The sequence below is a fragment of the Canis aureus genome, chromosome 9, assembly GCF_053574225.1.
Source record: "Canis aureus isolate CA01 chromosome 9, VMU_Caureus_v.1.0, whole genome shotgun sequence".
Lineage (NCBI taxonomy): Eukaryota > Metazoa > Chordata > Mammalia > Carnivora > Canidae > Canis > Canis aureus.
Window position 1 is genome coordinate 65561949 of NC_135619.1, and position 26411 is coordinate 65588359.

Below are 26411 nucleotides of genomic sequence, written 5' to 3' on the forward strand. Positions count from 1 at the left end.
TCCCAGGAATACCTGAATCCATGGCTGGGAGGTGACACCAGTGCTGAGGGTAGGCCGAGACTGAGACTGGAGCCCAGAACTTGTGGGGCTGCTGTGAAGATTAGAGCACCTGACGGTGCAGGGGACACCAAACAGCTGAATGACCATCAATGCTGATTAGCTCTGGGGCCTGCATGCCTCGTGTGAACTCCCCAAACTAGTGGGGTTCAGAGGGGTTAAGTGACACCCAGGTCACCTGTGTGGGACCCAACACCAGCGCCTAGGAGTCCAGATGCCAATTCAGGGTCCCACCGACCTTCTAGAACCCACCAGACTCACGGTGGGTCACTGGGCACCTTGCAGTTGTAGGAGCCTGGGGGGTGGTGTTACAGAATGTGGCCTTGAGAATGACAGTAACCTATGGGTGACAAAGACATGCAAACAGTGATGGACACAGGAGTCAAGACACTGAGAAGACAGGTCGACCACGAGAGCCCCCACCCCCAGCCCAGGGGCGAGGGGCCGGCACTGCCTTCCAGGAGGGCTTCCCAGAAGTGGCCCTCATCACTGCCAACTGACATTGCCCAGCCCCCAGGGCCATGCCTCACCGCAGGGGGGGGGGCTGGAACCGCTTTCAAATAAAGGAAGTCGGGGCAAGTGGACAGGAGCTGGGGAGGAATCTGCTCCCAGAGACAGGAACTAGCACACGACCTCTGGCCTCATGGAAATGATGGTCTTGTTGGAAAGATACACACAAGTGGAAATGACCAGCGGGCAAGGCCACCTCTAACAAGCACCGAGACACAGGAAACAAGCGGTTAGGGGGGGCTTGGGGGGGCAAGAGAGAAGCAGAAGGGCTGTTCTGGAACAGCAGACCCCCCCACCTCCCCACGAACACAGAGCCATCACAGTCTCTGCGAAAACTAACTCGGGGGGTGGGAGGGTATGTGGGACCCAATAGGCAGGAACTGGGTTAATTATTCATCATCATCCTTGGCTCACAACACTCCTCTGTGGTCACACATGGCTCACTTTCATTCAGTTAGTCTTCCTAAGGTAATAACCACCTGCAAACCCACCACCCCAAGCACAGGCTACAACCCTGACGACCACCTATCCAACCAGATGGTGCCCCCGCCCCACCTCCTCCTCCTCCCATCCCAGATTCCACCATCATCCCGCATCACAAGCGCATTTTCCCCTTGCTCTCTTTTATTACAGCTTTACTTCATCTCTAAATATTCCTAAAAAGCACATGTTGTTGCTTTTCACTTCTATTAAAAAAAAAAAAAAAAAAAGGAAGACTGCTGTAATGTGACCTTTGGGAGCACAGGCTCTTTTTAGCTAATATTTATGACATTTCTAAAATCCATCAATATCACTGCCTGTTGCAATTAATTTGCTAGGACAGTTGGATAATATCCCACTGTGGGGCCACATCTCCGTACCCTCACCCACTCCCGTTCTGATGGGCATCTGGGTTGTTTCCAGGTTTCCACTGTCATGAATAGAAGCACTGTGAACATTCTCATGCAAGTCTCCCAGAGTCCACATGGCAGTCCTCTCGGGTCTACACCTAGGCATACAACGCACTGGGCTGTAGGGTATGTGGATGCTAAACTTTTGGCATTCATGTCAGACTGTTTTCCAAAGTACCTACACCAACCTGTGCTCTCCCCAGGAGCGGCTGAGAAACAGAAGAGCAAACATTTGCAAAACCTGAGAGCTTCCCAACTGCCTCCTGTTAGACGGGGAGCAAACACTGACCCAGCACTACCACCACCCACTTAGCGTGTGCAAGAGCCATGTCCTGACTCACCAGCCTGACTCTAAAACCCTGTGTTCCCACCCACGAAAGCCTCCCACTTGACAGGCCAAGTGCCACCGGAGGGAGAAGGCTGGAAGGGCAAGGATGACATCAGAGACACCTCAACAGGATCAAGTTAGAGGGCTGAAACACAGACGCCCCAGGCCAGTCTGTATGGGATCCTGCCTCTGGCCCTGGGTTGGAATGAGTGGCTGAGAGGTCTGACTGGTCTTCGGCAGCCACTGCTTCCTCATTTGGCCACCGCAGCATCCTTGACGCAAACCCGAGGGAGGCAGCAGCAGACAGGGCCACCAGCCCTGGCTCCTGGAGCTTGCCGCCTCCTCCTCCTCCTCCCTCCATCCCTACACCTGCCCTTATTCTTGGCTCCAGGGACAGGTGACAGTTGATGGCCTTCCATGGCCAGGTCAGGTCCCTACGCGGCTGCTTGGGCCTCCCACTGGAGGGCCTTGCTCCTATTTCCAGTGGCCCAGTTTGAAACCAACATACAAAAAGCTCAGCATTCCCCTGCCCTTTGGTAGTTTAATGAGTGGACAGAGGGTCGACCCTGCGAGCATAAAGTAGAAGCAGAGAGGTCTGGGTTGAATGTAAGTGTTACAGGACATCGGGACTGAGATGACAGTGAGATGGCTGAGGATTAGACAAGGCCACCGTGAGAGCGTGCCTCCACACTGTGCCAAGGTCCTTAAGAGGACCCTCTCTGCTCCTGGGGCTGCACCTGCCAGCTTCAGGGGCCATCGAGACACCAGCTGGGCCCTTGCCCCTCGTTGCTCCCTCACATTGGTTCAGTCTGCACCCACAGATGCTCAGTAAATATCTGCCCAATAAAGACAACGCTCACATCACTATTTAGACAAGAGCCTCTAAAAACCTTCGTAAAACGCTAGGGATAGAATTCTGGTCACCTCGGGGAGGCTGAATGTTTCGCCAGCTTTTCAGAAAACATTACGTGAAGCAGCACATCTGTTTCCACAAGCAGCCAGAGGAGCAAGGACACAAGAGCCAAATGCCAGCATGTGAGTCAGACACGCGTCTTGAAGCAGGTAGAGCAGTTTGGTGGAAAAGCAACAAAAAAAAATCACACGCAAGCCAAAAAGTTTCCAGAAGCATCCTTCCTATAGGCTTTTACAACAAGGTGATCGTGGAAATTTTCAAATCAAAGGAGATAACAGTACAATAAGCAAGCCATATGCACCCATCATTCCAAGAACAGGCTAGAGCTAGTGCGTGCATCATTTTTTTGTTGCTATAAATGTCATTTCATTTTATTCTTTTAAGATTTTATTTATTCATAAGAGACACAGAGAGCAGAGACAGGCAAAGGGAGAAGCAGTCTCCCTGTGGGGAATCCCCATGCAGCACTTGATCCCAGGACCAGGGATCACGCCCTGAGCTAAAGGCAGACACTGGACCACTAAGCTATTTTAAATGCAAACTCATTTGCATTTAAACGTCATTTTAATGCAAACTGCAGCGTCACGCCCCTCCAGCAGAATGCTTCTCTAAGGGACGCTGGCATTTTCTTACATAACCACAAGTACGATCTTTCAATTTTTTTCCTTTGTGCTTCTTAAAATGAAGCAGTCTGTATGTTTTTGGAGGCCAGCCGGGAAGTGGGAGAGAAGGTGGGGGATGGGGAGGGGAGGGCTGGGGTGGGGTGGGGCGGGAGTGGCTACAGAATTCATGCAGTGAGACTGGAGGAAGCTCCAGAGAAGGTTTCCTGTGTGCACACCCCAGATCTGTTCCTTGTGGGACTCCAACCCCTGGCCAAGGACTAAGTGAAACTGGGGCAGGGGTGGGGGTGCGGACACCAGACAGGGGTGTGGTAACATGGGGGGAGGGCACTAAAGGTGCAGGGGCCTTCTCTGTATGGAGTCTGAGTCCCCCCCCCCCCCGCTGTACCCCGCCAATCCTAGGAAGGGGGCTGCGACCCACCAGACCAGACCTATCACATGTCACCGAAGGGGCTGCACAGAGGGGAGAAAACCCTGAGTCTCAAAAACACCAGCGCACAGGTGCTGGGGACACAGCAGGTGTGATGAAGCAGCTGGGCAAGTATGGAAACCATCTTCTAGGTTCAGGATTTCATCTTCTCTGCATTCCCCAATGCCCACAAAGTCACTCGCTCCCCCTGCCCCTGAATGAAGGTAGGTGCTTCAAAGCCCAACCCATCACCAAGAGGGCTGAAGGAGCAGCTTCGGCTTGTCCTGCCCCAGGCCAAGACTGTGTGTGTGTGTGTGTGTGTGTGTGTGTGTGTGTGTGTGTGTGTGTGTGTGTGTGTAGGGGGGTGGGGTAGGAGAAGTCTCCAGCTAGGATGGGCTCTTCCAAGTCCAGGCAGCAGGATGAGCACTGGGCTCAGGTTCAGCAGCCTTAGGTGCTAGTTCCAGATTCTCGGTCAACACAGAGCTAGTCTCTGGGCCTCCATGTCTTCACCTGTGAACCGGGGGGGGGGGGGGGGGGGGGGTGAACACCCACTGTCGTCCTCCTCCCCCCACCTCCGTGGCAGGCATCACTGCTGATGACAGACCACGTCCCACAGATCCAGGTCACAGCCTCTCAGTCCTCTTCCACACAGGACTCTGGGCTGCCACAGGGGCTCCCCCCGCCCCCCAGCACCCAGGTGTGAAGCCATCAGCCACTCCCTGGCTGGCGGGCTTGGGCTTGTAAGGACTCTGTAAACGTGATGGGCCCCACAACAGAGCACCCAGAGGGGACTATGCACAAAATAGGAACAAGTGATTCCCCACCACCACTACCACTGGAGTATTTGGACTCTGAAGTGCTCTCCCAGTTGAAGCCCTTACAAAACCATCTTGCCCGCAGCTCAGCCTCTGCCTCCACTGCTTGAAAGTACCTTCACCCCGAGCACCCTGATGGGGTGATGTTGGCTATCTATCCATCCTTCCCCAGGGCCCCTGCCCACGTCGATCCCCGCCCCCACACACACACACCCTAAGGCATCCAGCAGTTGAGGGTGAGGGCAGAGAAGGAGCAGAGACACAGTCGCCAAGGTTAGGGAATAAAACCTCCTCTGACTTCAGCCTGGGGTGAAGCCCAAGTGGATGGTCCCCTTGGGGTCCTACAGAAAACCCACAGGGAGACCACAAGCCCTCCTAGACCCGAGGCATAGACTCGCCCACACCAGGCTTCAATCCTGATTTATCCCACTCAGGACACACGGCCCCTTCTGAAGAAGAGGAGGCAGCTGCTACGGCTTCAGGGCCTGCCCCTGACCCTCAAGCCACACTCATGAGGTCCCTGCCCTTCACCCTCCCGGGCTGGGGCTGTCTGCCCTCATCCCAGCCTCTCAAGCTACCAGCCACAGCCCGTAAGGTCAGGCTGAGGGCCGCTGAAGCACCCCAGGGTCTGGTTCCCATGCTTCACTGCACCTCCTTCTCAGCACCTGCCAGGCTCCTGAGCCCCCAGGGCTTTCCTGCCAAACCTCACAAGAAACTTCACAGCCCCCTTCTCAGCATCTGCTGCAGTCAGCCCAGAACAGGCAGGTGGGTGGGAAAGCTTGTCTCCCAAGGGGTCTGTTTACTGCCCAGGCCTGCCGTTCTGGGGCGGGAGGTGAGGTGGGGGTGGGGGTGGGGGCGGGGCCCCGCAGTGAAGGGCCCCAGGCTAGACGGGCTGTGCCCATCAAGCCCTTCCCCCAGGACGCCTAGGAAAGGGAAGGCTCTGCCGCATTCTGGGTGTGCACTCAAGTGTTAAGGAGCAAGAGAAAAAATGGGGGTGGGGGAAAGGCCAGGAGCCAGGGTCAACCGGCCTCCTCAAAGGTCCGCCGGTAACTTATTAAACTGCCCCATCCTTATTGGGAAGGATCCCCACGGAAGTATCCGTTTACTTTGCAAAACCAGTTCCCGCCGCTTAGAGACCGCGTTTGGTGAACAGCAGTGGGAAACCAGACACCCCTGGGAACAGCGCTGCCCTGGGGGGGACGAAGCGCAGGGAAGAGACACAAGCCCTCCTGCAGGTTATAAACCATTTTATTGTCAGCTGCGTGCTAGGACAGGGAGCGGGGCCACCAGGGGAGAGGATGTGCCACCGAAACACGATCACCTCCAACTAGAGCGAGATCCATTTTTCTCACAGTGAGACAGAAACAAGTTCATCGGTGTGTGTGACCTCTGCCAGCAACAGGTGACACTGAATCCCTGCAGAAAGGCAGCGTCCTCACATTCCACTGCGAAGACCCGCGTGTGCCCTGGGTGAGGAATGGCCTTCTGAGAGCCCCACGGCGGGCCCTGCACACCAGGCATGCTGGGGGGCCGTCCTGAGAGCACCCCAGCTGGCCCATGGTGGGAGACTAAGGTCACACACTAAGGTCACACAATCAGCACATCAAAACCCACACGCCCAGGCTCCTCCAGATAATCTCAGAAGGGAAGACCCGACTCAGTGCTCGCCCGTGAAGGATGCACTAGCACGGAAGAGGGCAGCTCACTGCTCCTCGGCAACACCCCCAGGACTCCATCAGCTACATGCTCCTGCATGTCTGGCTACTCCACTGGCTCATCGGGGTGCTGCTCACAAGCCACCCACCGGACGCCAGGCTCCCCTCCTCTCTGGCCACAGCCCATGTGGATCCAGGCCCACTGTGCCCTTGGCCACAAGAGAACCACAGGGGACACACAGGAGAACCCGGTGAAGCCTCAAACCCGCGGCACGGGGGTGGCTTTTAGGTCACTATCCACCCAGCACTGCACCGAAGGACCATACAGTCCCTACTCTCCGTTTCCTTTGTTTTCCTTCAAAGCAACTTCTCCCTGGGGGGTCGGTGAAGTCTGCCTTGGGCTCCAGGGTCCTGGGATGGAGCTCCGAGGTCAGCTCCCTGCTCAGCAGGGACTCTGCTTCTCCATATCCCTCCTCGTGCTAATAAAAATCTTTAAAAACACACACACAGGGGATCCCTGGGTGGCTCAGCGGTTTGGCGTCTGCCTTTGGCCCAGGGCGCGGTCCTGGGGTCCCGCGATCTGGTCCCACATCGGGCTCCCGGCATGGCCCTGCTTGTCCCTCCTCCTGTGTCTCTGCCTCTCTCTCTTTATGTCTATCATAAATAAATAAGTCTTTAAAAAAATAATAAAAAATAAACACACACACACAAAACAAAGTGACTAAAATGTGAGCACTTAGCTCCTCAAGAGCCTCTTCTAATGAACCACACTGTTAAGCCCGGTACCCACAAATTCTTTAAAAAAAAAAAAAAAGATTTTATTTATTGATGGAGACAGAGTGAGTGAGCACAAGCAGGAGGAGGGAGAAGCAGGCTCCCCGCTGAGCAGGGAGTCTAATGCAGGAGGCCCCAAATTCTCCCTTTTTGACACAAAATGTCCACCAGGAGCACAGTTCTCCAGACAGGGATGTCCTTGAGGTTTAGATTTAGGTTCAGGGTCTGCGAGACTCCAAAGCACAGGAACTCCAAGCGAGAAGTAGTTGGCTGGCCAGGGTTTGTTTCATCTGAAGGACTCTGGCTACTTCTAACAATCTGAAAACAAGAAGTCTACCAATGATTGTCATCCAACCAGAGTCCCCACAAGCCTTTCCCCATCTCTGCCAGAGGTGGCTGCGCTCCCTGGCACCCCGTCTCCGTCCAGCCTGTGACCCAGGCCACCTCCAGTTCTGGCAGACAGCAGTCTCTAGGCATGCTGGGAGCTGCCTGCAGCCTCACTCAGAAAGGGAGCCAGGGGTACTGGGTGGGAATTCACCAGGTGCCATGCCATGTCCCTGGCCCCAGGGGTAGGGATGAGGGGGGAGGGGGGTTGCTGGTGGGATCCACTCTTCCACGGCCCTCAGGACACCTGTGCTTGGAGGCAGGCCTTAGGTCACTGGCTGGTGGATGGCTTTGAAGCCAGAACCTGGCGTCCTTCCTGGGAAGTGCAGGGTGCACCCAACTAGGGTCTGGATGTTCTGGGGGCTTTTTAAAGATCTTATTTTATTCAGAATTGGGGGGAGAGAGTGTATGCATGGGTCTGTGAGCAGGGGAGGGGCAAAGGGACAAGGAGAGCGAGAATCTAAAGCAGACTCCACACTGAATGTGATGCCCCCAATAGGACTCCATCTCATGACTCTGAGATCATGACTGGGAGCCCAAAATCAAGAGCTGGAGGCTTAACCAAGACTGCACCACCCAGACACCCCTGTTCCTGGGTTTTAATTTTTTTTTTTTTTTAAGATTTTATTTATTAGAGACAGAGAAAGAGGCAGAGACACAGGCAGAGGGAGAAGCAGGCTCCATGCAGGGAGCCCAACGTGGGACTCGATCCCGGGTCTCCAGGATCATGCCCTAGGCTGAAGGCGGCGCTAAACCACTAAGCCACCGGGGCTGCCCTGTTCCCGGGTTTTAAAAGTCCCTTTCTGTTGTGGGGGCACAGGGCCTGCTGCTTGTGGCTCATCTGTGCCCACCTCTCTCATCACTTCCAAAACTGTCCACATGCATTTTTATTTCAGAGGCAACGCAGCACAGAGGAAAACTCCGCACCAAGACAACAAAGGCCTGGCTTCCGATTTCAGGTCTGACACTCCTGAGCCATCTGCGACCAACCCCAAGTAAACCACTTTGCAATAGAAATGAAGCCAAGGCCTCAACTCCTCATCTGTAAAGCAGGGGTACTAATACCTGAACCATCCGCCTCGTACTTTTTATAGGTCTCCTGGTGATTATTGGCATGTTTGCTCTCACGATGACCCTACAATTTACGTAAACGCAGCCAGCTCACTCAGGCCAGAACCAACAGGATGAGTGTGTATTTGCACGGGCGTGGACACACGTCCTCATCACGGTCACATCTCGACTCCTCACCACTCTGGTGGCTGACAGTTTCTGTCGCAAAGGCCAAGCTGTCTACTGCCCATGCAGCCTGCATAGCCTGGTGCAGGCTTCCTACATTGCCCACGTCACGGTGCGGGATGGGACTATTCACATCCGAAGTGGTCCTCACCAGTTCCCTAGGCTGGCACCCCTCCCTCCTCGCATCCAGCACTGGGATGACCTGAGGGACCCAGGGGGTCGGTTCTGCCTCCTCGAGCACCTCAGGGGCCTTAGAACCACCTGCGGCACCTCTGCCAGAGAAGGCAACCACGGACCCAACGCCATGGTCTGGTCTGGGCATCTTCTACCATCAGATGCAATAACGACAGTGACTGCCAACACTTCGGTACTAAGTGCCAGGTGCTCTTCTGGGTATTTTAACTATATGGGCTTAATTATCCTCAGTCCAACCGTGTCGTGATTCCCATTTTACAAATGAGGTGAACTGAACCACAAAATAGCAGAGTGACAAGCCCAAGGTGACATCAGCTGTTGGTGCATTCACATCAAAATGGGCAGTCTCGGGTGTTTCTGTTAAAGATTTTATTTATTTGACAGAGAGCACGTGCATGCGCCAGTCAGCAGAGGGGAAGAAAGTCCGACGAGGGGCTTGATCCCATGACTCCAAAACCATGGCCTGAGCCAAAGGCAGACAGACAACCAACAGAGCTGCTCAGGCACCCCCAAAACAGGCAGCTTCTAAGGCGAGGGCTTGCGTCGGAAGGGACAATGAACCGTGGGGTTGCAAACATAAAATGTCCGTGCGAAGATCATTTAACTTGCTTAAGAAGTTTGCCATCAGGCTGTTCCCGCTCTGAACCTTGTGAAGGCGCTGCCTTGGCCTAGGTACTTTGCTGAACCCCTGCCCCCCCCCCCCGCCCCCAGTTCCCTCATCGCAGAACTTCTCAGGGGCACCAGGGAGAGTGCGGCGCACACAGTAGGCGCTCAGCAGAGGAAGGGTCTTCTGAGAGGTGGCCAGCCTGGAGCTGAGGAGTGACTGGGAGCAATGAACACCAGAGCACCCTGGGTTTTCTGCAAAAGCCTTTCAGTAGAGAAGGAGCAAAATGGGAACAGAGCCCCTGATCCTCTGGGATAACCCTTTTGGGTGGTTGAAGCCTAAAACGATATAATTACACCAAACCGGGAATAACACATTTGCCTAAGAACAGCCTCCAAGGTCTCTACCAGGACCATAAGTTTTCCAGGCTTATCTTTAGGGGCGGGACACTAGGAGTTCGGGTTCAATGGACCTGACTGATAAGGTCAAGCCCTGGAGGCTAAGGTCAAGCCCTGGAGGCTATGCCTGGTCTCCTGCCTGAACAGCATTCCTGAGCGCCCTATTGGGAACACCAGGTGGAGGAGCTGGTCCCCTGCTCTGGGATGCCTGGCCCACAGGCTAAAGTGACGTCTGCGGCTCCACGGTGTCCGCTCCCAGAAACCCACTCAGGCCAGGCCGACTGACAAAACCACCCTAGAATGGGGCACGCAGAGCAGAGCTCACCTCGTCTCCCCCCAGGTTCCAAAGTCAGACACACACGGAAAGGCCCGAGCCATCCTGCCCTGTCTTGTCAGGCTGCACAACAGCACCGAAAAGCAGTCTGGGCACGCTGGAGCCACCCCGGCAACTTTCCACGACCTCACAAGGATCCCTGGGGTGATGCTGGACCGAGAAACAAGGCCAGGAGGGAAATGGGTGCCGAGACTTCGGGGCCTGGACTCAGCAGCTGGCTACCTCCAAACCGCTGAACGGACGAGAAAGAAAATGACTCAATGGCCTCGTGTTTGGTCCCCCGTTGGCTACACAGGGGAGGCAGGCGGCCCAGGACCAGTGCTCCTCGGCCTGGCGGCTCATCACCACCACGTGGGTACAGGCACCTAAGGGCCTTCACGCGGTACTGGGACCCAAGCCCACGGGACCCGTAAGAGCCTGGTGCGGCACTCGGGGACGGGAGGGCCCATGTGCTCGTTCCAGGAGCTTTGGGCGTTCCAGAGTGAGAGCACTGGGCCGCTCCTCACTTCCCTCCTGGCTTTCCCGTTCAACCAGCCACTCCCCCAGCACGGCCTGTCTGGAAACACGCCTCTGCAACGGCCTGCAGAGCCTCAGCACCACATAGGGACGTTCACCAGGTCCCGAGCTTGTCCCAACTCTGCCTCTGTGCCGCAACAGGATCAGAGTGAGGGGGCACCAGTCAATGGGCGTCCCCAGATCCCAGTCCCATCACTCAGGGACCGACGTGCAGCTGTGCCCACAGCCAAGCCCTTCTCCTGCTTCCCGGATCCTGACCCCAACCCCCTCCCTCTCCCCCACATAAAACCCTCTGCACAGCTTTCCAGAGCTTGGACGCTGGCTGCCTCCAGCCCTGGGGCTCCCTGCACTCTGGGATCCAGGCAGGCCCCAGGCGGCACTGCCCCCAAATGCCCTGGGCTAAGGTGTCTGTCACACTCGGCCATCGTGACTCTCAGTGCTGGCCCAGGACCCTTTCTGCGTGGCCCAAATCACAGCAACCTCCCGGAGCAGACTATGAGTCTGTCTGCTGCTCAGGACAGAACTCAGATACTCACAGTAAGCTCTCAACCCCATGTGTAAACAAGAAATACACACAGCACACTGTCAACCCCTTGGGCAGCACAGAAAATGACTAAAAAAGGCTCGAAACACCCTGACACATGACGTTCCAGCCAAATAAAGAATGAGATCTGTTCTCTCAGTGGGCCGTGCCCCAGAAGAATGCTTGGGGGGGTTGGGGGGAGGCTGACTCCTCCCCCTTGGGGCCCGTGTGAAGATGGGGTATTAATAACCCCCAGCTGTCCCCACGCGAGCCAGAGATTCCCTTCCCAGGGAAGAGCCGCAGGCTGGGAGGGAGAGAGGACAACGGGCCACTCTAATGTGCTGAGCTGGCAGGATGACAGGGAGACGTCGGCCTTCTCTCTTTTCACCTGAAGTTTTATTCTGATTACCGCCCTGTTCCATGGTAGCAGTAGGGGCAGAAAGGCAAGCATCCAGATACCTGGTCCTGTAGCACAGGTCAACATCTCCTTCATGGAGGGGGGAAAGGGGTGGACACGGAAAAAGTTCATTTCCAGATGGAAAAGGAACCTCTCCCCCGGCAATTGTTCGCCAGCCCAAGGCAGGATATCAGCCTGAACGTCAGACCAGCAACAGATCCAGGACAGATCGAGGAACACGGGCCTGTCCTCCACCTAGAGGAGGGTCTAATGAGCTCACATGAAGGCCTTGGCAGCTCACAGCTGCGAGGAGTGGGGCCTTTACAGCTTGGGGGGGAGGGGGAGGTGGGGAGAAAACTCCTCCATCCACACTCTATCCAGGTCCAGACCCTGACATAGGAAGGGGAGGGGGGTTGTGTGCAGTCCCCTCCGCTATCAGATTCCCCCTCAGATCCTCCCTGACTTCTGGCGGTGGAGGGGGGGTGGGGGACGTCGTCACTGACCACTCTTCTAGACAGATGTGAGCCCAAATTCAAAGCTGGAGCCGCTGACCTAGACCCAAAAGACTTCAAGGGGAAAAGGAACTGGTTCTGTGTCTGACAATTTAATCCTGGTTTGATTTACACAAGAACTTCTAAAAAATCCTCATCTCCTAGGACTATCCATCATCTGCAGGAGTATCTTGGCTGCCCGGACTTGAGATTAATTGCTTTGATGTGGAAAAACCCCCACGCTCACTCCGGGTGGAAAGGTTATTCTTTTAAAACAAAGCAAAAAAAGGGGGGGGGGGATTAAAAAAAAAAAAAAAAGACATAGTAAAAAAAGAAAAGAAATGCTGAAACTGACCCTGCTCTCCCAGCCACATGTGGACACTTAGGCACCTCTCGGGACAGACGCGGCTTTTAGGCTGGGGCCAGGATTTCAAGCTCTGGATGATTAACATCACCTACGTTTTTTTTTTTTTTTTTTTTTTTAAGATTGTATTTATTTATTTATGAGAGAGACACAGAGAGGCAGAGACACAGGCAGAGGGAGAAGCAGGCTCCCTGCAGGGAGCCCCATGCGGGGATCGATGCCAGGACCCTGGGATCGCACCTTGAGCTGAAGGCAGATGCCCAACTGCTAAACCACCCAGGCGTCCCAACATCACAAACGTTCTTACTGGATGCGCTCTTCAGTCCTTCAGAAGATATTTGAGACTGGCGTCCAGCGCACAGCCACACGTTCCACAAAAACCTTCCATTTCCCCCTTAATTTATGCTTTTAGCGTCTCCACCTCATTACTGTACTAGAGAAGGTGGGGACCCATGTAAGCCGGTGCAACACCCTGCGCATGCCCAGAGCTCTGTGCTAAGTGCAGGAATAATGCAAGCTGGCCTCTCCCAGCTATCAATGCTAAATAAAGCCCCTCCCCCGCCCCTGCAGAAACCCTGGGGGGCTGTGACGCCCACATTTCTCTCGCACATCCACCAGGCCAACCTCTTGGTGTTCTCACTGGCTGTTTCAAATCCTCACTGTCAGACCCTAGGAAGTAACGCCCATAGCCACCCCCTGCAACATCCTCCTAAAGAGTGTCCCTGAGGCCAACTTCCAGGTACCGTATGCACAACCCCAACAGCTGGTCTCACTTTGCTATGGGGATTCCCAGAGCCCAAAGGACTTAAAAACACACCCAGAAGTCCCAAACAATACAGGGACGCTCCCAAAGCCCAGAGAAAGGAGAGGAAACATCCTATTTCCTATCTCTGGGTCACGGGTCACCCACCAGAACCAGAAGGTGGACATGGACCGGGAGCCTCCAGAAGGAAAGGGTATTAGGGTCAGTCCTTTTTTCGGGTAAAACTATGGTAGAAGACACAGCATAAAACCGCCTAAAATACACATTCACATTTACCATCTCAACCAATCTCAAGGGTTGGGTGCAGTAGCGTTAAGTACGTTTCACACTGTTGTACCAAGCTCCAGGACTCTCCTCTTCACCTTACAGATTCAACCTCTACCCCCATCCCTACCACCCTGTTCCCCAGACCCTGGAACCACCACGCCACGTGCTATGTCCAGGAGTCTCACCACTCCACGTCCCTCACATAAGTGGTATCACACAGTATTGGTCTCTGTGACTGGCTTACTTCCCCAGCATAATGGCCTCCAGTTCATCACATCACAGCATGACCTACAACCTTGGCACTGGATCACCTCTTCCCACCACATAAACCCCAAACTCCCAAAAGGACCCAACCCAGTACCCTTTGGAGGTAGGGGGGTGGTTATGAACATGGAACCCCCAGGTCCTGACCTTGACCTCCCTAGAGCAGAAGAGAAACCTCAGTCACAACTAGAGGAGGGAACTTTCACAGGAAGAAGGAGGCTCCGCTAGTGACAATTCTGATGACTTTCTGTTTAAAAAGTCATCAAAAAAAAAAGCTAAAGAGCTCATCAAAGTGACTCTGCCTTTAGAAATCATTTATCCTGAGCTTCCAAGATCAGACGAGATCAGGCGCGTTCAGGGTGGTATGGCAATGTCCACAATAGCCAAACCGTGGAAGGAGCCTCGGTGTCCATCGAAAGATGAATGGATAAAGAAGATGTGGTCTATATACGATGGAATATTCCTCAGCCATCAGAAACAACAAATACCCACCATTTGCTTCCACGTGGTTGGAACTGGAGGGTATTATGCTGGGTGAAATAAGTCACTAGGAGAAGGACAACATTATATGGTCTCATTCATTTGGGGAATATAAAAAATAGTGAAAGGGAATAAAGGGGAAAGGAGAGAAAATGAGTGAAAATATCAGTGAGGGAGACAGACCATGAGAGACATCTAATTCCGGGAAACAAACAAAGGGTAGTGGAAAGGGAGGTGGGTGAGGGGATGGGGTGACTGAGTAATGGGCTCTGAGGAGGGCACTTGACGGGATGAGCACTGGGTGATATGCTATATGTTGGCAAATTGAATTCAAATATATATATATTTATTAAAAAAAAAAAAAAGCAATCAATTATCCCACTTTTGAGCTCCAGTGTCACTAAAGACCAGAGATTCCTTGCAGGCAACACACTACAGCAGAACAGTGGGGGACAGCCTGTTATGTATAACTGCCCCGGGCAGTTCTCAGGCTGGCTCTGGACCCTTGGATGGGCCAGGTGCACTGTTTCTTTCAGACATAGTTCTTGGGATCACACTAAGTGGTATGGTGGCCCACCAGCCAGCATTTATTGCCTCCTAGTCCCTGGGAGGGCAAAGGCTGCCAGTTCCTGCCCTGAGAAAAGCCTCTAAATAGGTGCAGGACCCAGAGAAGGCAGGTGGGAGCTGAAATGATGGGGATCAGGGTCAAAGAGGTGGAGCAAGGGAAGGTGCTCCGATGGGAGAAAGTGCCAAGACAAGACACAGGAGTATAGGGGAAGGGTGGACATGGGGGGAGCGAAGATAGTGCTACAGCCTGGTAACAGGTGCAGTACACCCAGAGCAGCCCCAGTCCTGCAGCAGGCACCACGCTGGGCATTTCACATGCTGTCACACATCCTCTGACCTGGGAGGTCGATTATCCTCCCAGTCCCCCTTGGACAAAAGAGGAAACGGCTTGGAGGGGTCAGATCACTTGCCCCCGGGGAGGAACAACCCCCCTGCCTGCTGTCTGCAGAACCATGGAGAGGGCACTGTCCAGGCCCCCCCCCGCCCCCCCCACCCCCCGATACAGGCCAGGGGCAGACAAGGTCAAGGCGGCCTCACAGTTTACCTCTCAAAGGAAAAAATCAGGATGACAGGTGAAGCACATCAGATGTAAGCACCTCCTCCTCCCAGGTGACCTACACCCCAGTCCCCATCTGCTTCCCATAGAAAGCATAGGCAAGCTGTTTGGGTTTGACTGCCCCAGGTGGCTAAGGAGCCTGGACTTATCAGAAACCACCAGCTCAGGGGCCCCTGGGTGGCTCAGCAGTTGAGCGTCTGTCTTTGGCTCACGTCGTGATCCCAGGGTCCTGGGATCGAGTCCTGCATTAGGCTTCCCATGGGGAGCCTGCTTCTCCCTCTGCCTATGTCTCTGCCTCTATCTCTCCTGAATAAATAAATAAAAGAAAAAAGGAAACCACTAGCTCTTTCTTTTGGCATCTCAACCTTGGAACATCCACAGCTGCAACTTAGTTTCCATGTGAAAAAAGCACAACCTTGTAAGTTCTAGTCTATAAAATTCCAACATCACACATTCTCACCGAAAAGGGGGGGAGGGGAGGGCATCTAGGAGACCAACTTAGTTAGCACACGAAGTGCCGAAATGCCTTCATACTTTCTGGAAAACCGGAGCAGCCACGATTCCAAGCTGTACAGGGAGGTAGGTTGCTCTGACTGATGACGGGAGCAGGATGGGTAGCCTGTTCGGCTGCTGTGGTTTGGAAAGGAGGCATTCATTTTTAAAGTTTCAACATCATTAAGCCTACACACTACAAAGCTCAGGGGAGCCAAGCTGGCTAGACAAAGTTGAAAACAATCAATGTAATTTCCACCCCCAGGGACGGAGCCTCCCTGGGACCTGACATATGGCATCTCCATCAGCAAAGCGCAACACCACATGAAAAGCAGACAAGGGGGCATGAAAGCAGCAGGGGACCCCTGTACAAGCTGAGCAGGATTCAAAGACACCAGCCACCCCACCACCACCACTACCACTACCACCACCCCCGCACTGCATCTCTGACCTCCTCAATGGTCCGCTCCTATGTCTGGGATATGTCAGGCACTCAAGGGACACAGAACCCATACAGCAAGGCCCTGTTCTCCAAGACTCATCTACGAAGGAGCAACCAGGGAGACTCAGTAGGGCCATTCTAGCCTCTCCGGTCCAGGCACAGTAAGTACAAGAACAAGTTCCCTGAATGCTGGGACTTACTTATCTTCTGAGTTACTTGCTCCAGAGTCACAGGTTCTGTTGTGGTGTATACTGTCTAACACATGCCGACAGCAGACATGCTTCCACGCTGGTGTGCAGATGAGACACAGAGACGTACAGCTTGCCTTTAAGACGTTTCACTGCTGGTGGCAGATAAAACCGTGAGATAACAGGTCTAAGGCGCTCAGTGCTCTGTAAGCACGTAGGAAACTTAAAAAAAAACAAAAAACCATAAAGGAGAAACATGTGTAAGGGCAAGTCAAACACCTACGTGCATGCTTATGGGACTAATCCCAACATGTCACAGTGTACCTCGTGGAGGGGACCCTTCATAATTCACCTGCTAATAAATCAACGCAGCAGGCCCAGAGAGGCGCATCTGCCCACAACCCCTCCACCCAGCCAGTGAGCAGCTCACCCTCACCCACCAGCATGGAACCTGAGCAAGGCCCTCATTCAACCTTCCTCAGGTCCTGAAGGTAGGCACTGTTAACATCCCCGTTTCAGGTAAAAAAAAAAAAAGACTCTGGGGAGATGAAGCTGCCCAAGGTCACAAAGGTGAGCGGTGAGCTTGAAGGAACTGGTCTCCATCTGCCTCTGCAGAGGCTTGCAGCTGCTTTTCTTGCTCCATCCCCCCTGCTTGGCCCTTCCAGCTGCAGGATACAGACCAACTACAAAGTCGGCCTAGGAACATGAGCCATCACCAACAGGGCTCACCAACTCTCTTTTTTTTTTTTCTTTTTAAGATTTTATTTATTTATTCATGAGAGATACTCAGCTCAGAAGCAGAGACTTAGGCAGAGGGAGAAGCAGGCTCCCTGCAGGGAGCCCCGATGTGGGCCTGGATCCTGGGACCCTGGGATCATGCCCTGAGCCGAAGGCAGACACTCTACCGCTGAGCCCCCAACGCATTCCAGGAAACCTGGCGTTACTTTGAGTGTCACAAAAACCTGTAACATGGCATTACTGGTTTGTTATATGTGAAGTCAAATGACGCGCCCTCAGTCACACCGTTAGTAACAATGACACTTGAGTTTCTAGACCCTCAAAAGAATTAAGTGACCCAACCTGAGGAAGCAGTGGAGCTTGCCCTCACTTCTGCCCCCACACTTCCAGCTCACCTTCCGGCCCTTACCCCCCACCCCCAGCTCTGAGGTGGCTCAACCACTTCCAGGGGGCGGTGGCTAAGCTCCTACCCCCAGCTGAGAAGCCAAACCTGCCTACTCCCCCCTCCAGAGCCAACGCCAGGCCCCGCCAGGTGGCACCCAAAGAAGTATAAAATTTTGGACAAAAGAGATCCCATTTGCATTCTCATTCATTTGGGGAATATAAATAATAGTGAAAGGGAATAGAAGGGAAGGGAGAAGAAATGGGTAGGAAATATCAGAAAGGGAGACAGAACATGAAGACTCCTAACTCTGGGAAACAAACTAGGGGTGGTGGAAGGGGAGGAGGGCAGGGGGTGGGGGTGAATGGGTGATGGGCACTGAGGGGGGCACTTGACGGATGAGCACTGGGTGTTATTCTGTATGTTGGCAAATTGAACACCAATAAAAAAAAATTTATTATTAAAAAAAAAAAGAGAGAGATCCCATTTTCAAGCTCAACTGATGAACTCTTGAACTGGGCCCGAAGTGGCCAGAGTTTTACAGGCAACTGCTCATAAAATTTCAACAGAGTGACAGGCAGTTGTATCCTAGGACAGTAAAGTTAATTAACACATATACCAGGAACTGTTCTGTTTGGAAGCCTCAATAAAATAATCAATGAGATAGTAATCAGAAGCAGCTCAACCAGTAAGCCCCGGATGAGCCTTTTTTTTTTCCCTCTCTTCCGTCCCTTATCTACATCATGTAATTACCCCTTCCTTCTTTCTCATAAAAGCTCGTTGCTTTCCCCCACACAAGTGGGAGACTTCCCTGGTTGCTCTCGAATGTGTACTCGCTGAGTTACAATTCTGAGACTCTGAGCACAGGAGACCTTGTTCCTCGTTCTCCTTTCGCGGTGGACAGAAGCAATGGGAGGCCTCCCCCCAAAGCTCTTCCCTCTGGAGCACAGCCCTATATTTAGAACACCCCCACCCCGCCGCATCCCCTTAACCTGTTGAGAAACCCAATCCCAAGCCAACAGAACCCTCGCAGGGTGCAGCCAGGAGCCCTTCCAAAACCTCTGCCTCCCCTCAAAACAATGGCCAACACACTCCGGATTGGGGGCCTCTTTGACGCCTCTGTCATCCTTGGTGAACCCGCCAATGTAAGACAAGCACTTCCTCACCCTCCTCAGCACCAGAAAGATGGCTCAAGTCATGTCATAAAGGAAAGGACCAAGGCCCTGGGTGTGACGGCACAGTAGCAGAAAAACTCCACCTTTTCCAAAAAGAACAGTTGAATAACAAAAACTTATTAGTCCTGGAGGTGAGCCATGCGGGCGGCTTTACGGAGGGGCGAAGCCTGCCCGGGCAAGTTCTTCAGAGACTCCATCTGACAAAGTAGTTGTAACGTCCAACATGCTGATCTTGGCACTCAACACCAAAACCCAAGGCAGGGGAGAGACTTTTTTTTTTTTCACTAAAAACTGGAGAAATCCATTTCCCTCCTTCTTGTCGCAAAGGAATGGTTCCCTCTTACCTCCTGCAACCCCACAGGTGCCTAGTGCACTACGAAATAAGTTTCTACCGTGGCTCACCCAGCAGTGCTGGGTTCCAGGCTCTTGAACATGCACAGCCCAGTTTTGAACCCACAATGAACACAAACTAACTGAAAAGGAGGCCAATTTGCTCCCCCTAAGACCAGCACGGCCCATCCTCAGCCTCTGGGCGCTTCGCAGTTGTGATTTAGCTCGTATTTTGCTGGAAGCACAAATGCAAACCACTTGCCAGACTGGGGGCTGGAGAGGACCTCCCCCCACGCCAACATCCACCCCCCAGGTCTCTTCGATGCTTGAACCTTCCCAGTAGGGCTGGTAAAAGGACGCCTCTGGAAAGCCACGGCCACACACTCAGAGAACCCTTGAACAGAAGGTAGAGAAGTCAACCCCTGGTGAAAGAACCTGCAAAACAAACGGGATTCTGGGGCAGCCCGGGGGGCTTGGCAGTTTAGCACTGCCTTTGGCCAGGGGTGTGATCCTGAAGACCCAGGATTGAGTCCCACATCGGGCTCCCTGCATGGAGCCTGCTTCTCCCTCTGCCTGTCTCTCTTTCTCTGTCTCATGTCTGTGTCTCTCATGAATAAATAAATAAAATCTTTAAAACAAACAAACAAAAAAGGAACGGGATTCTGGAGACATGTGCTGGTCAGAGGAAGGGGAGGAGCCGGACAAAGTTCGGATTTGCAGATGCAGAAGAGACCTGGGTGTGCCTAGGCCGTCCTGGGCACCTGGGTGCAGTGCTGCGTGCAAGGGCCGGGAGGGAAGGAGCGCCGCAGTGCAGCTTGCAGCTGGGGGACAGGAAGAAAAGCCCCAGCAATTCAAGGTCTGGACTCAAGGTCAACAGGAGGAGCCCACAGAGACCAGAAGGACAGTGTCGACACATGCTCTCCCCACCTCCTCAGTCTCGGTCGGTCTCTCTCTCTCTCTCTCTTCTCCTGGCCCTGAGCCTCCACCGGCCTGGCTGAGGTCCAGCTCCAGTAATTATATCAGACCCACCTTTCACCCTCCCCACCCTCCGCAATCAGCCCTCATTCTCTGCAGCCTGAGGCCAGCCACTCCTGTATCCCACCTGTGGCCTAACCCCGGAAGTGCTGGCTTCAGAAGCGGCCTGAAGCAATCCAGCTCCTTCCTCTGGGGCTCCAGGCTGGTATGAAATCTAGTTTTCAACACAGGGCTGGGGGTGGGGGGGACAGCCAGGAGCCCCTTGGGGAGCAGCACCCCAGCCTGGCCTACCATGTGAGGCTCCGGCCCAGGCCTCACCTCAGCCCAGCGGCAGTACGGATCCTGAGCAGCCCTGCCAACCTTCACAGGACATGGCTCTGCCCACATCAAGCTCTCTCCCTACACGATGGATTACAGAGAGCCTAGTTTTTAGAAAGACATTTCACCACACAGCTGACGACCAAGAAAGCCTCGGCTCTCTGGGGCTGTCCTCTGCCTTCCGACTTCCTCCACGAGCCTCACTTGCCTCATCTGCCAAACGGACACAGCAATTTCTTCCCCACGGTGCCAAGGCCTGGCTCGCAGGAGGCACCGCTGCCTTCTCTCAATCTTCTGATGGGGGCAAAAAGCTGAATCTCAAAGTCCCTGCTTGCTCTCAATATGCCTCGACAGCATTTCTTCTAGAAGCAAAAGGGAGAAAAAAAACACCAAAGAAATCAAGTCCAACTGACACTTGGTCTCCCATTTTGCAGAAACAAAACCTGCCTCTGGAAAGGTCTGGGTAGGACTATGACCAGGCGTCCCCAGCTCGTCCCCAGCTCGGTTTGCTCCATCCCTGCTCAGCAGGACAGGGAAGGTCACAGGTCAGGAGCTAATGCCTTCTGTTTGGCATAAACAAAGGGAATTCTATCGGCCCTGAGAGCTGCTGCCCTGCTGCAGCTCCCCCTCCACCTCACTCAGCCCCATCAGGTGGCCCTGAACCCCTCCCCCAAGCCCTGGTGGCAGCAGGGGGCAGATCTGCTGCAGACCCCCACCCCCCAGGCTCACCCCAGATGGAGTGCGCAACAAGTACAGTCCATGCTCCCACGTGGGCAACACCCCACAGGTGTCTGTGGGACTCCCCTCTGCCCCCGCCTTGGTCCAGGCCCCCAGGATCTGCCCTGACTCCCTACTCCTTCCTGACACCAATCCATTCTTGATGTGGGTGAGTGCCTGCATTTCCTTTCTTCAATTTTCTCCTTTTTAGAATGTTCCCGAAGACTCTTTGAGTGCTTCAGGATGAAGCGTCAATTCATCAGCATGGCATCCGCCCGGCTGGCACCTCATCGTCTTCCTCCTTCACCCATCACCCCCGGCAAAGACACCCGGGGCTAGCTTACGTCTCTACAGCTTTGCAGGTACTGTTCCTAGCCCCAGGACAGCCCCCCCAGGCACCCCAATTTGTGCCAGACCAGCTCCTAAGGCTCAGGGCAAGCATCACCCACTAGAGAGCTCCCCATGAGCTTCACCCTTCCCGGGTGTTAGAGCCTCTCTCCCACACCACCGGATGTGGCGTCGGGGCACGGAGGACGGCCTTAAGGACAAGGAAAAGAGCCAGGCAGAGCCTCGCAAGGGTCACCCACCTCTCTGGGCTCCCGGAGCTTCCCCATCCCACATTCCACCACAACCCTTAGGGACAACGAGGGCCAGGAAGGGAGATGAGGGAAAGAGGAAAGGAGGGGTCCGCAGACCACCGCCCCTCGGGCTCACTTCCAACAGCGTCTGGACGGTTCCCGTCGAACTGTACACGGACAGCTCACGGGCAAGCTCACGGGCAAGCTCCCGGGCCAGGCCCGCGGCAGAACGAGCGCTCCCACGGGGGACACGGGACGGGCCATCCCTGACGCCGGCCGCCCCGCCTCACCACCGAGCCGTCAAGCCCCACACCAGGGAGCTCGCCCAGACGCACCTCGGAACCTCAGCCCTTCAGCCCGCGGCGGGGCCAGGGAAGGCTCATCGTCCCGACAGGCGACGGGCACGACGGCAGCTCCGCGAGGAACGCACGGCCTGTGAGAAGGCAGTGCCCGCGCCGAGGGCCGGGGTCCTCGACCCTCACGCCCTCTGACCCGGGGCTTCCACAGCAGGCCCCGACCCCACGGAACCGGAAACGTCTGGTCAAAGGTTCGGGCACCCAGCCCGGCGGTGGTGCTGACGATCCCCAGGCGGAGGGGACTCACGACCAACCATACCCAGAGCCACAGGACGGAGCGCCACGTGGACGCTAAAATTCCTGGCAGCAACGTTTAGCCACACGGGGAGCCGCTCCCTGCACCGCAAATGAAAAGAAAGCAGCTTCCGCTCAGCACCAGGGCCCTAACCCACACCGTGACGCCCGCGTGCACACAGACCAAAGATGGGCGGGTACCACGGCATCCCTCAGTGGGGAGGTAATGGTGCACTTCATCCTCCTTGTTTCTCCCAATCTTGTTTTTATGATAAAAATATTTTTGGGCAGCCCGGGCGGCTCAGCAGTTTGGCGCCGTCACCTTCGGCCCAGGGTGTGATTCTGGAGACCCGGGATCGAGTCCTGGAGACCCGGGATCAAGTCCCAGGTCGGGCTCCCTGCATGGAGCCTGCTTCTCCCTCTGCCTGTGTCTCTGTCTCTCTCTGTCTCTCATGAATAAATAAAATCTTTAAAAAAATATATTATTTTTAACGTCCTCAGAATATAAACATAAGCTACAAAATCAAGAATATCCTCCCTCTCCACCCGTGAACTCTCACAGCCCTTCTCTATAAACCAAAGGTGGAGGGGCGCCTGGGAAGCTCAGTCAGTTGAGCGCCCAACTCTTGATTTCAGCTCAGGTCCTGATCTCGGGGTCATGAGCTCGAGCCCCGTGTCTGGCTCTGCACTGAGCGAGGAATCTGCTCTTCTCTCTTTCTCTGTTTCTCTCCCTCTCCACCCCATCTCCTGCCCCTACCCATCTGCTCATGCTCTCACTATAAAATAAACCTTAAAGAATAAAAACAAAAAAATAAAAACAAAATTCTCCCCTGCGAACTTGATACACCGTATAATTCATAAGGCAAATTCTGCTGTTGCTGCAGAAATGGCCAGTGCGGGCTCTTAAGTTCCCCCGAACCCTCTCCCTATCCATGAAAGCAGGTCATACCCACCCGGGGAGGCTTCGCTTTACACCCTACCGACCACACGAATGAGACAGAGTACATCGGCCACATTCCCACCAACCTATCAAATGTACATTTCCTTCTATTCTTACTTTTGACGAAAGTCGTTTCTCAACCCGAGTGCATGCATTTCCAGAGATAATTCTAATTTTAACTAGTCGGCCCATGCTTATCTATAACAGCCACCACCGAAAATGGACAGATCTCAAAAACAGGCCAAGTGGGGAAAAGGTACAGGCAGTGTATGGAAGTTTTATCTAAAGGCACCACCCAGGGCCGCCGGGGTGGCTCAGTGGCTTAGTGCCGCCTTTGGCCCAGGGCATGATCCTGGAGTCCCAGGATCAAGCCCCACATCAGGCTTCCTGCATGGAGCCTGCTTCTCCCTCTGCCTCTCTCAAATAAATAAAATCTTTTTAAAAAAATAAAGGCACCACCCCAAACGACACATGGATTTATGTCCACATACAGACACACACACGGACCAAGGATTTAACAACATGAACCAGATACTCACCAAGTTAACAATGGGGATTATCTCCAGGGACAGAGAGAGAGAGGGAGAGAGGGAGGGAGGGAGGGAGGGAGGGAGGGAGGGAGGGAGGGAGGGAGGGAGGGATAACTGGACACGGTAGTGGTGTCCTGGGGGCTTTAATCAGAGGAATTTTATTTGCCGGTGGGGTGACGGGGAGGGGGAGCCTAAAGTAGATATATGAACACTAGTCACATGTTCATAGTTATTTCTGATATACAAGTTCATCAGAACCATCTGTACTTTTTTTTTTTTTTTAAGATTTTACTTATTTATTCATAAGAGCCAGAGAGAGAGAGAGAGAGAGAGAGGCAGAGACACAGGTAGAGGGAGAAGCAGGCTCCATCCAGGGAACCTGATGCGGAACTCGATCCCAGGACCCCGGGATCATGCCCTGGGCCAAAGGCAGGCACCTTCGTTCTGCTATTTCTTCTGAGATACAAACAACATTCTGGTTGGTCCTGGCCTTCTGACCATGGCAAGAGACCAGAGCTCCTAAGAGCCACGTTCAAGGACCTCATAAAACAAAGCTTCCTGGAAATGACCAGTAAACCTCGGTGGTCTCTGGCCATTGCGTGACTATGGAAGCTGAGACCCACGAGGGCCCATCATCTTCTGGACAGATGGGAACCCAGGGGGCCCAGACAAGGAAGACAGACTATTCCCAATACATGATTAGTAAAGACAGGTGCTCAACCAGACTCTGCAAATTCCTCATGTCAGGGTAAATTCTGCAGCTGGGTCCTTCCATCCACCTGCGGGTCCCGATTTCAAGACAGGGATCTATGTATACCTGACAACAAAGATCAACACACACCGAATTTATCCAGGTTGATGTTTGAAGTGCTTCCCACCAGCATAAAAGCCAAAGCAGCCTCAGTAACCTCCCATGACAAGCAGGCCAGGCCAGGGAATGGCAGTGGGACACCAACACACAAGCCCCAAAGAATAAACACTCATCAGCCACTGCTGTACCAGGGATTTCTGTTTATACTAGATGCACTTTCCCACTGGCCCCACTAGCTAACGAACACACATCTAATGTAAATACTCAAGAATTTGAATATTTTAAAAATCATTCTATAAATCCAAAATGTAACTCAAAAAAAAAAAAAAAAAGACAACGACTCAGATGAAAAAATACTTTGGCTGATGAGCAAGTAAAACAGGCATCATGAGCTGGCCAGCCAGGTGGCTTGAGGCAGAAAGCAGGTCTAGTCAAAGATTGCCTTTCCTCCAGGCCCCTCAGCAGATGTTGGGTCTGTGTAGGCCCCTCTGGGAGCTGCTTCCTCCACCTTGGACCATCAGCATTTTCTTGTGTAAAAGGCGTTGAGTAAACCAAGCATTCTCTTCTCTGCTTCCCTGTCCAGGACAGATGAGATGTCCCTTGTTGTAGGAGCCCTCTGTGGAGATCAGCTGAAGATGCCTCTTGCGGACATAGCTAGGAACACTGTAACCCTGGGTTCCTACAGGTGCACATGACAACCACCTGGAGGGCTTACGAGACATCCCGCCAGACCTCCCCAGCCCGTCTGGGGAAGGGCCTGATGGTCTGCACCTAACAACTTCCCAGGTGATGTTAATGCTGTAGGTCTGAGGACCACACTTTGAGAAGAAGCCCACTGACTCCCAAGCCTGCTAGAAAGATGGCAAGACCAACAGCTGGGGGGACTTCTGAAAATGCAGGTGCTAGCCCCCAACCCCAGAAAAGTCCAAGCAGCAGGTCAGGAGGCACCCTGAGACCCTGGCGAACACACCAGGGGTCAGACTGAGTCTGGTCATGCTGGTTTTCGCCCACCTTCTACCTCCTGCCCTAGGAAGGATAAGGTCAAGGATCCTTGTCTCCGCAGGTTTTCAGAGGCAAAACTTGAGCTTCCTTGAATAGTACAGACTTAACACACAAGAAGGAGGGTCCCCCATCCTTTCTAACTGCCCCTGCCCCACGGTGCCTCGGAAAAGGAGGGGACGGCCAGTGGGCAGAACCACTGCTTGGCAAACAAAACCCAAGGCTGGACTCTGTGAGCTCAAGTAGTCTACCAACATAACCACAGGTAAGCAGGAGTCCCGCTCACTCGGGAGCAAGCTCTCGCCCTTCCAGGACACCACCGTCATAGAAAGAATGACATGTGTCTTGCTTCATCCTGAGCCCTCACAGCCTGGAGGGCTACATTCAGAGGAGGACTTGGGCAGGACTCCTCCCAGAAAACTTTATTGAGTGACCTTTCATAATCATAACCAATTATGTTTACGCTTTAAAGTCAGGTAGAAGGGAGAAAGGCAGGATATGCAATTGTATATACGGCATGACCACAACAGTAAGAAACAAAAACTATTCATGCAAAAACTGGAAGGAAACAGTAAAAATGTTAATAGGGATTGTCTTCAGATGGTGGGATTGTGGGTGGTTCTTTTCTTCTTGCTACTTATTTTCCTAGCTATTTAGAAAGAGCATACATTACTTATAAGACCAGGACTCCCATCTGTTTTACAATAAATTGGAAAGAAAACAAAAATATTCAGAGCTACCCACACGTAACCCATGTCAGCCCAGAGAGGAAGAGGCCCGCTAGCTCTCTCCAGGGAGCAGGGGCGCCTGAGAACACAGCCAGCTCTGAAGCCTCTAGCTGGTGCCTGCAGCCACACCTGCTCCAGGCTGGGGCTTCAACGCACGGCAGCCCTGCC

General features: G+C 53.6%; 1 protein-coding gene across 6 annotated transcripts in view; it reads right to left on the reverse strand.

Annotated features, from left to right (window-relative positions):
* Positions 1 to 26411, reverse strand: part of CCDC88C (coiled-coil and HOOK domain protein 88C) — a 121589-nt gene that overhangs the window by 84945 nt on the left and 10233 nt on the right. The window contains exon 2 of one of the 6 annotated variants that reach the window (XM_077910381.1): positions 16445 to 16584. The exons of 4 other annotated variants lie outside the window; for them this stretch is intronic. The gene's annotated coding sequence lies outside the window, so the exon portion shown is untranslated. Of the gene's footprint in view, positions 1 to 16444; positions 16588 to 26411 lie in introns of all 6 variants that reach the window. One more of the 6 variants, XM_077910380.1, reaches the window with a different exon arrangement.